Here is an 11309-nt window from a genome sequence, read left to right as displayed (position 1 = left end):
ATATTGGTCTCTGTTCTAGGGGAGATACTATAGGTCTGTGTTCTAGGAGAGATGCTATAGGTCTCTGTTCTAGGGGAGATACTATAGGTCTCTGTTCTAGGAGAGATGCTATTAGTCTGTGTTCTAGGATAGCTGATATTGGTCTGTGTTCTAGGATAGCTGATATTGGTCTCTGTTCTAGGAGAGATGCTATTGGTCTGTGTTCTAGGATAGCTGATATTGGTCTGTGTTCTAGGAGAGATGCTATTGGTCTCTGTTCTAGGAGAGATGCTATTGGTCTCTGTTCTAGGGGAGATACTATAGGTCTGTGTTCTAGGATAGCTGATATCGGTCTCTGTTCTAGGGGAGATACTATTGGACTCTGTTCTAGGAGAGATACTATAGGTCTCTGTTCTAGGAGATATACTATAGGTCTCTGTTCTAGGAGATATACTATAGGTCTGTGTTCTAGGATAGCTGATATTGGTCTCTGTTCTAGGAGAGATACTATAGGTCTCTGTTCTAGGATAGCTGATATTGGTCTCTGTTCTAGGAGAGATACTATAGGTCTCTGTTCTAGGAGAGATGCTATTGGACTCTGTTCTAGGAGAGATGCTATTGGTCTGTGTTCTAGGAGAGATGCTATTGGTCTCTGTTCTAGGAGAGATACTATAGGTCTCTGTTCTAGGAGAGATGCTATTGGACTCTGTTCTAGGAGAGATGATATTGGTCTGTGTTCTAGGAGAGATGCTATTGGTCTCTGTTCTAGGGGAGATACTATAGGTCTCTGTTCTAGGAGAGATGCTATTGGTCTGTGTTCTAGGATAGCTGATATTGGTCTGTGTTCTAGGATAGCTGATATTGGTCTGTGTTCTAGGATAGCTGATATTGGTCTCTGTTCTAGGGGAGATGCTATTGGTCTCTGTTCTAGGAGAGATGCTATTGGTCTCTGTTCTAGGAGAGATGCTATTGGTCTCTGTTCTAGGAGAGATACTATTGGTCTCTGTTCTAGGAGAGATACTATTGGTCTCTGTTCTAGGAGAGATACTATTGGTCTGTGTTCTAGGAGAGATGATATTGGTCTCTGTTCCTGGAGATCTGATATATGTCTCTGTTCTAGGAGAGATACTATTGGTCTCTGTTCTAGGAGAGATGCTATTGGTCTCTGTTCTAGGAGAGATGCTATTGGTCTCTGTTCTAGGAGAGATGATATTGGTCTCTGTTCTAGGAGAGATACTATTGGTCTCTGTTCTAGGAGAGATACTATAGGTCTCTGTTCTAGGAGAGATACTATTGGTCTCTGTTCTAGGAGAGATACTATAGGTCTCTGTTCTAGGAGAGATGCTATTGGTCTCTGTTCTAGGAGAGATACTATTGGTCTCTGTTCTAGGAGAGATGCTATTGGTCTCTGTTCTAGGGGAGATACTATAGGTCTCTGTTCTAGGAGAGATACTATAGGTCTCTGTTCTAGGAGAGATGCTATTGGTCTGTGTTCTAGGATAGCTGATATTGGTCTCTGTTCTAGGGGAGATACTATAGGTCTGTGTTCTAGGATAGCTGATATTGGTCTCTGTTCTAGGGGAGATACTATTGGTCTCTGTTCTAGGAGAGATGCTATTGGTCTCTGTTCAAGGAGAGATGCTATTGGTCTCTGTTCTAGGAGAGATACTATTGGTCTCTGTTCTAGGAAAGATACTATTGGTCTCTGTTCTAGGAGAGATGCTATTGTTCAGTGTTCTAGGAGAGATGATATTGGTCTCTGTTCCTGGAGATCTGATATATGTCTCTGTTCTAGGAGAGATACTATTGGTCTCTGTTCTAGGAGAGATGCTATTGGTCTCTGTTCTAGGAGAGATACTATAGGTCTGTGTTCTAAGATAGATACTATTGGTCTCTGTTCTAGGGGAGATACTATAGGTCTCTGTTCTAGGATAGCTGATATTGGTCTCTGTTCTAGGAGAGATACTATAGGTCTCTGTTCTAGGATAGCTGATATTGGTCTCTGTTCTAGGAGAGATACTATAGGTCTCTGTTCTAGGAGAGATGCTATTGGTCTCTGTTCTAGGGGAGATACTATAGGTCTGTGTTCTAGGATAGCTGATATCGGTCTCTGTTCTAGGGGAGATACTATTGGACTCTGTTCTAGGAGAGATACTATAGGTCTCTGTTCTAGGAGATATACTATAGGTCTCTGTTCTAGGAGATATACTATAGGTCTGTGTTCTAGGATAGCTGATATTGGTCTCTGTTCTAGGAGAGATACTATAGGTCTCTGTTCTAGGATAGCTGATATTGGTCTCTGTTCTAGGAGAGATACTATAGGTCTCTGTTCTAGGAGAGATGCTATTGGTCTCTGTTCTAGGGGAGATACTATAGGTCTGTGTTCTAGGATAGCTGATATCGGTCTCTGTTCTAGGAGAGATACTATAGGTCTCTGTTCTAGGAGAGATGCTATTGGTCTGTGTTCTAGGATAGCTGATATTGGTCTCTGTTCTAGTGGAGATACTATAGGTCTCTGTTCTAGGGGAGATACTATAGGTCTCTGTTCTAGGAGAGATGCTATTGGTCTGTGTTCTAGAATAGCTGATATTGGTCTCTGTTCTAGGGGAGATGATATTGGTCTCTGTTCTAGGATAGCTGATATTGGTCTGTGTTCTAGGAGAGATGCTATTGGTCTCTGTTCTAGGAGAGATGCTATTGGTCTGTGTTCTAGGAGAGATGCTATTGGTCTCTGTTCTAGGAGAGATACTATTGGTCTCTGTTCTAGGAGAGATACTATTGGTCTCTGTTCTAGGAGAGATGCTATTGGTCTCTGTTCTAGGAGAGATGATATTGGTCTCTGTTCCTGGAGATCTGATATATGTCTCTGTTCTAGGAGAGATGCTATTGGTCTCTGTTCTAGGAGAGATGCTATTGGTCTCTGTTCTAGGAGAGATGCTATTGGTCTCTGTTCTAGGAGAGATGCTATTGGTCTCTGTTCTAGGAGAGATACTATTGGTCTCTGTTCTAGGAGAGATACTATAGGTCTCTGTTCTAGGAGAGATACTATTGGTCTCTGTTCTAGGAGAGATACTATAGGTCTCTGTTCTAGGAGAGATGCTATTGGTCTCTGTTCTAGGAGAGATACTATTGGTCTCTGTTCTAGGATAGCTGCTATTGGTCTCTGTTCTAGGGGAGATACTATAGGTCTCTGTTCTAGGAGAGATACTATAGGTCTCTGTTCTAGGAGAGATGCTATTGGTCTGTGTTCTAGGATAGCTGATATTGGTCTCTGTTCTAGGGGAGATACTATAGGTCTCTGTTCTAGGGGAGATACTATAGGTCTCTGTTCTAGGAGAGATGCTATTGGTCTCTGTTCTAGGAGAGATGCTATTGGTCTCTGTTCTAGGAGAGATACTATTGGTCTCTGTTCTAGGAGAGATACTATTGGTCTCTGTTCTAGGAGAGATGCTATTGGTCTGTGTTCTAGGAGAGATGATATTGGTCTCTGTTCCTGGAGATCTGATATATGTCTCTGTTCTAGGAGAGATACTATTGGTCTCTGTTCTAGGAGAGATGCTATTGGTCTCTGTTCTAGGAGAGATACTATAGGTCTGTGTTCTAAGATAGATACTATTGGTCTCTGTTCTAGGGGAGATACTATAGGTCTCTGTTCTAGGATAGCTGATATTGGTCTCTGTTCTAGGAGAGATACTATAGGTCTCTGTTCTAGGATAGCTGATATTGGTCTCTGTTCTAGGAGAGATACTATAGGTCTCTGTTCTAGGAGAGATGCTATTGGTCTCTGTTCTAGGGGAGATACTATAGGTCTGTGTTCTAGGATAGCTGATATCGGTCTCTGTTCTAGGGGAGATACTATTGGACTCTGTTCTAGGAGAGATACTATAGGTCTCTGTTCTAGGAGATATACTATAGGTCTCTGTTCTAGGAGATATACTATAGGTCTGTGTTCTAGGATAGCTGATATTGGTCTCTGTTCTAGGAGAGATACTATAGGTCTCTGTTCTAGGATAGCTGATATTGGTCTCTGTTCTAGGAGAGATACTATAGGTCTCTGTTCTAGGAGAGATGCTATTGGTCTCTGTTCTAGGGGAGATACTATTGGACTCTGTTCTAGGAGAGATGCTATTGGACTCTGTTCTAGGAGAGATACTATAAGTCTCTGTTCTAGGAGAGATGCTATTGGACTCTGTTCTAGGAGAGATGATATTGGTCTGTGTTCTAGGAGAGATGCTATAGGTCTCTGTTCTAGGGGAGATACTATAGGTCTCTGTTCTAGGAGAGATGCTATTAGTCTGTGTTCTAGGATAGCTGATATTGGTCTGTGTTCTAGGATAGCTGATATTGGTCTGTGTTCTAGGATAGCTGATATTGGTCTGTGTTCTAGGAGATATGCTATTGGTCTCTGTTCTAGGAGAGATGATATTGGTCTGTGTTCTAGGATAGCTGATATTGGTCTGTGTTCTAGGAGAGATGCTATTGGTCTCTGTTCTAGGAGAGATACTATAGGTCTCTGTTCTAGGAGAGATGCTATTGGTCTGTGTTCTAGGATAGCTGATATTGGTCTCTGTTCCTTGAGATCTGATATATGTCTCTGTTCTAGGAGAGATACTATTGGTCTCTGTTCTAGGAGAGATGCTATTGGTCTCTGTTCTAGGAGAGATGATATTGGTCTCTGTTCTAGGAGAGATGATATTGGTCTCTGTTCTAGGAGAGATGCTATTGGTCTCTGTTCTAGGAGAGATGCTATTGGTCTCTGTTCTAGGAGAGATACTATTGGTCTCTGTTCTAGGAGAGATACTATAGGTCTCTGTTCTAGGAGAGATGCTATTTGTCTCTGTTCTAGGAGAGATACTATAGGTCTCTGTTCTAGGAGAGATGCTATTGGTCTCTGTTCTAGGAGAGACACTATAGGTCTCTGTTCTAGGAGAGATACTATAGGTCTCTGTTCTAGGAGAGATACTATTGGTCTGTGTTCTAGGATAGCTGATATCGGTCTCTGTTCTAGGGGAGATACTATAGGTCTGTGTTCTAGGATAGCTGATATTGGTCTCTGTTCTAGGGGAGATACTATTGGTCTCTGTTCTAGGGGAGATGCTATTGGTCTGTGTTCTAGGGGAGATGCTATAGGTCTCTGTTCTAGGACAGATACTATTGGACTCTGTTCTAGGAGAGATACTATTGGTCTCTGTTCTAGGAGAGATACTATTGGTCTCTGTTCTAGGAGAGATGATATTGGTCTCTGTTCCTTGAGATCTGATATATGTCTCTGTTCTAGGAGAGATACTATTGGTCTCTGTTCTAGGAGAGATGCTATTGGTCTCTGTTCTAGGAGAGATGCTATTGGTCTCTGTTCTAGGAGAGATGATATTGGTCTCTGTTCTAGGAGAGATACTATTGGTCTCTGTTCTAGGAGAGATACTATAGGTCTCTGTTCTAGGAGAGATACTATTGGTCTCTGTTCTAGGAGAGATGCTATTGGTCTCTGTTCTAGGAGAGATGCTATTGGACTCTGTTCTAGGAGAGATGCTATTGGACTCTGTTCTAGGAGAGATGCTATTGGACTCTGTTCTAGGAGAGATACTATAGGTCTCTGTTCTAGGAGAGATACTATAGGTCTCTGTTCTAGGAGAGATGCTATTGGTCTCTGTTCTAGGAGAGATACTATAGGTCTCTGTTCTAGGAGAGATACTATAGGTCTCTGTTCTAGGAGAGATACTATTGGTCTCTGTTCTAGGAGAGATGATATTGGTCTCTGTTCCTTGAGATCTGATATATGTCTCTGTTCTAGGGGAGATGCTATTGGTCTGTGTTCTAGGGGAGATGCTATAGGTCTCTGTTCTAGGACAGATACTATTGGACTCTGTTCTAGGAGAGATACTATTGGTCTCTGTTCTAGGAGAGATGCTATTGGTCTCTGTTCTAGGAGAGATGCTATTGGTCTCTGTTCTAGGAGAGGTACTATTGGTCTCTGTTCTAGGAGAGATACTATTGGTCTTCTCTTTACGAGTCCTCCTTCTCGGATCCATCTGGATCATGTTCTTATCGATCATCCGTAGACCTTTTGTAATTGATTCCTTTAAGATGCATCAATTTAAGCAACTAGAATATAACAGAGTTATAATCTGGTTTGTGTCACTGCTAATGGATATCCTGAGGCCCACGTTGAAAGAGTTTGTTTAATTTGGAAGTCAAGAGAATTTCCTTTCCTTGAGGCTGTTGTTATTTTTACTACCTCTAACAAATCACACACGGCTCTAAATATACTTTTATTACGGGCCTAATAAAACAAGTGTGCCAGGGAATAACACAGCAATGGGGATAATGATGCCTAGATAATTCACGGACAGCTAGTCTGAGCCCCAAATGGCAACCTCTTCCTTATGAGGTTCACTACTCTTGACCAGGTCATTTGGGACAGAGCCCATTGAGAATAGATGATTCACATACGCCTCGACCAATCTGTCCCTCTGCCAATGCAATAATCACACACTCACGTTATCTTCTGTCAGTACTGCTACTTCTCTCAAGCACACTTCAAATCAAATCAAATATGTCACGTACACATGGCTAGCAGATGTTAATGTGCGAGTGGAGCGAAATGCTTGTGCTTCTCGTTTCCGACCGTGCAGTAATATCTAACAAGTAGTCGAACCTAACAATTTCACAACAACTACCTTATACAGTACAGGGTTTTACGGTACAGAGTCAATATGGAGGCTATATACAGGGGGTACTGGTACAGAGTCAATATGGAGGCTATATACAGGGTGTTACGGTACAGAGTCAATGTGGAGGTTATATACATGGTATTACGGTACAGAGTCAATATGGAGGCTATATACAGGGGGTACTGGTACAGAGTCAATATGGAGGCTATATACAGGGTGTTAAGGTACAGAGTCAATGTGGAGGCTATATACATGTTATTACGGTACAGAGTCAATGTGGAGGCTATATACAGGGTGTTACGGCACAGAGTCAATGTGGAGGCTATATACAGGGGGTACTGGTACAGAGTCAATATGGAGGCTATATACAGGGTGTTAAGGTACAGAGTCAATGTGGAGGCTATATACAGGGTATTACGGTACAGAGTCAATGTGGAGGTTATATACAGGGTATTACGGTACAGAGTCAGTGTGGAGGCTATATACAGGGTGTTACGGTACAGAGTCAATGTGGAGGCTATATACAGGGGTACCAGTACAGACTCAATGTGGAGGCTATATACAGGGTATTACGGTACAGAGTCAGTGTGGAGGCTATATACAGGGGTACCAGTACAGACTCAATGTGGAGGCTATATACAGGGGGTACCGGTACAGAGTCAATGTGGAGGCTATATACAGGGGGTACCAGTACAGACTCAATGTGGAGGCTATATACAGGGTATTACGGTACAGAGTCAATATGGAGGCTATATACAGGGTGTTACGGTACAGAGTCAATGTGGAGGCTATATACAGGGGGTACCAGTACCGACTCAATGTGGAGGCTATATACAGGGGGTACCGGTACAGAGTTAATGTGTGGGGGCACAGGTTAGTCGAGGTAATTGAGGTAATATGTACATGCAGGTAGAGTTTAAGCGACTATGCATAGATAATAACCAGAGGGAAGCATTAGCGTAAAAGAGGTGTCTGGGAGAATCAAAGCCCTTTGATTAGCTGTTCAGGAGTCTTATGGCTTGGCAGTTGAAGCTGTTAAGAAGCCTATTGGACCTCGACTTGGCGCTCCGGTACCGCTTGCCGTGCGGTGGCAGAGAGAACAGTCTGACTAGGGTGGCTGGAGTCTTTGACAATTTTTGGGGACCTTCTCTGACACCGCCTGGTATAGAGGTCCTGGATGACAGGAAGCTTGGCCCCAGTGATGTACTGGGCCGTACGCACTACCCTCTGTAGTCCCTAGCGGTCGGAGGCCGAGCAGTTGCCTTGCAGCTGTATAAATTTGAGGATCTGAGGACCCGTGACAAATCTTCACAGTCTCCTGAGGGGGAATAGGCTTTGTTGTGCCCTCTTCACGACTGTCTTCATGTGTTTGGACCATGATAGTTTGTTGGTGATGTGGACACCAAGGAACTTGAAGCTCTCAACCTTTCCCCACTAGAATGGGGGCGTGCTCGGTTTCCCTTTTCTCATTGGGGGGCTTGTGCTTGCTTTTAATGTATGGAAGAGTTCCAATTGAATTATCTGAAGACATTTAATTTAGTTGTGTATATATTGTGGGTCTGCTTCTAAAATGGCACCCTTTGACCTATACAGTGCACTGCTTTTGACCGGAGACCTATGAGCCCTGGTGAAAAGAATTGCACTATATAGGGAAAAGGGTGCCATTTGGGATGAACGCTAGGAGTGTACGGTGTAACTAATTGCAGTTATACTGCTCATTGTGTTGCTTGCAGAAGATGTGAATGAGTGGTTACAGTGAGAGAGAAGAGTGTTCATGATGATGTGTGACTCTTACACAGCTTATTTGAAGTAGAGGTGGTGTGTTATTCTACTGATTAACATAGTGGTGGTTGGTTGCATCTGTCTGAATCTTGGTATATCAGTCTCACTCCCAGGGATTGATACTGTATGAATGTAGTGAGTAGCAACAGTGTATATAGTAGTGAGCTAACTAGTAGCTACAGTGTTAATGGTAGCTAGATAGCTAGTAGCTACAGTGTTAATGGCAGCTAGCTAGCTAGTAGCTACAGTGTTAATGGTAGCTAGCTAGCTAGTAGCTACAGTGTTAATGGTAGCTAGATAGCTAGTAGCTACAGTGTTAATGGCAGCTAGCTAGCTAGTAGCTACAGTGTTAATGGTAGCTAGATAGCTAGTAGCTACAGTGTTAATGGCAGCTAGCTAGCTAGTAGCTACAGTGTTAATGGTAGCTAGCTAGCTAGTAGCTACAGTGTTAATGGCAGCTAGCTAGCTAGTAGCTACAGTGTTAATGGTAGCTAGATAGCTAGTAGCTACAGTGTTAATGGCAGCTAGCTAGCTAGTAGCTACAGTGTTAATGGTAGCTAGCTAGCTAGTAGCTACAGTGTTAATGGCAGCTAGCTAGCTAGTAGCTACAGTGTTAATGGTAGCTAGATAGCTAGTAGCTACAGTGTTAATGGCAGCTAGCTAGCTAGTAGCTACAGTGTTAATGGTAGCTAGATAGCTAGTAGCTACAGTGTTAATGGCAGCTAGCTAGCTAGTAGCTACAGTGTTAATGGCAGCTAGCTAGCTAGTAGCTACAGTGTTAATGGTAGCTAGCTAGCTAGTAACTACAGTGTTTATGGTATCTAGCTAGTAACTACAGTGTTTATGGTACCTAGCTAGTAACTACAGTGTTTATGATATCTAGCTAGGAGCTTATGCCAATATCAGTTATTTTTAAAATCGTGGTTCCATTTTTTTCCTTAGAGATTATCAGTTGGATTGGCTCTAATTGATGTTAACAGCGCTCACCATTGCTCTTAGTGGCGGGTTAAGAAGGCATCTACCGACGTCCTCGAAGAATGGATTCACTTTCGAAGTGAATCATGAGTAACCTGGCTCAGAAAAAAACTGTAATCTCTGCAACTGGTTTGGTCAACTCTGTCTCAAATAGTAACTATTTTCAAATCTCAAATTATATCCGTTCCCCCCATATGGTGCTATATTCTTGACCAGAGCCCTATCTGTCAGGATTTGGCCAGGGTTGTTCCGGTTTTTGGTCACTAGATGCCCCCATTGTGCCTTTTGACCTTTTGTTTTCCCTTGATCCCCATTATTATTTGCACCTGTGCCTCGTTTCCCCTGATTGTATTTAAACCATTTGTTTTACTCAGTTCTTTGCTCTGTGTTTGTATGTTAGCACCCAGCCCTAGTACTCTGTGAGCTCTTGTTGATCCCGGTGGACTCTCTTGTGGAGTTCTGGTTTTTTTGTTCTTGTTTGTATATTTTTGAGTATCTTTTGAGGCTTTTTGTGCTGTGCCTTCCACCTTGTGGATTTGCCTTTTTGTCTTGGAGGATTGCCTTTGTTCTTGTGGAATTCCTTTTGAGGTTGTGGAGTTACATGTTTTCCTGAACAACTTCACTTTTTACTTCATTAAATACACCGTCTCAAGTACTGCTGTGTCTGCCTCATCTTCTGGGTTCTGCTGACTATTCGTGGCTCAGTTGGTTTAGTGACTGTTTCTCACTCCGGAGAGCCGGGTTCGTAACCGGGTCCTGACACTATCAGTGACGACGTGGTCCTGAAAGTACTGCTATTGCTTAGTCATAGTTCATTTGAAGTGAACACTTGAGTCACATTTGGCTAATAATGGAGAGCATTCTCTCAGTCCAGCTAATATTGGAGAGCATTCTCTCAGTCCAGATAATATTGGAGAGCATTCTCTCAGTCCAGCTGATATTGGAGAGCATTCTCTCAGTCCAGCTGATATTGGAGAGCATTCTCTCAGTCCAGCTGATATTGGAGAGCATTCTATCAGACCAGCTAATATTGGAGAGCATTCTCTCAGTCCAGCTAATATTGGAGAGCACTCTCTCAGTCCAGCTAATATTGGAGAGCACTCTCTCAGTCCATTCTCTCAGTCCAGCTAATAATGGAGAGCATTCTCTCAGTCCATTCTCTCAGTCCAGCTAATAATGGAGAGCACTCTCTGTCCAGCTAATATTGGAGAGCATTCTCTCAGTCCAGCTAATATTGGAGAGCACTCTCTCAGTCCAGCTAATATTGGAGAGCACTCTCTCAGTCCATTCTCTCAGTCCAGCTAATAATGGAGAGCATTCTCTCAGTCCATTCTCTCAGTCCAGCTAATAATGGAGAGCACTCTCTTTCCAGCTAATATTGGAGAGCACTCTCTCAGTCCAGCTAATATTGGAGAGCACTCTCTCAGTCCATTCTCTCAGTCCATTCTCTCAGTCCAGCTAATAATGGAGAGCATTCTCTCAGTCCAGCTAATAATGGAGAGCATTCTCTCAGTCCAGCTAATATTGGAGAGCATTCTCTGTCCAGCTAATATTGGAGAGCACTCTCTCAGTCCATTCTCTCAGTCCATTCTCTCAGTCCATTCATGGCATGACCTGCCGAGTTTATCCTCTGTTATGTCCTAAATGACCCCCTATTCCCTCTATAGTCCACTACTTATGACCAGTAACCCTATGCGGCCCTAGTCAAACGTAGTGCACTATATAGGGGATAGGGATTCATTTCAGAGGGGCCAGGCACACTTCACAGTCACACGACGTGTCACTTCTCTCCTTCTCTTCTCCTCCTCGTGTGTGTGTGTGTGTGTGTGTGTGTGTGTGAAAATAAGAAGTTGTTCTTAACTGACTTGCCTAGAGGTTAAAAAGCTAATTGAAGTGGGTCTA

This window comes from Oncorhynchus keta, chromosome 10 (genome assembly GCF_023373465.1).
Source record: "Oncorhynchus keta strain PuntledgeMale-10-30-2019 chromosome 10, Oket_V2, whole genome shotgun sequence".
NCBI classification, from domain to species: domain Eukaryota; kingdom Metazoa; phylum Chordata; class Actinopteri; order Salmoniformes; family Salmonidae; genus Oncorhynchus; species Oncorhynchus keta.
Note: the sequence above shows the minus strand (reverse complement) of the source record.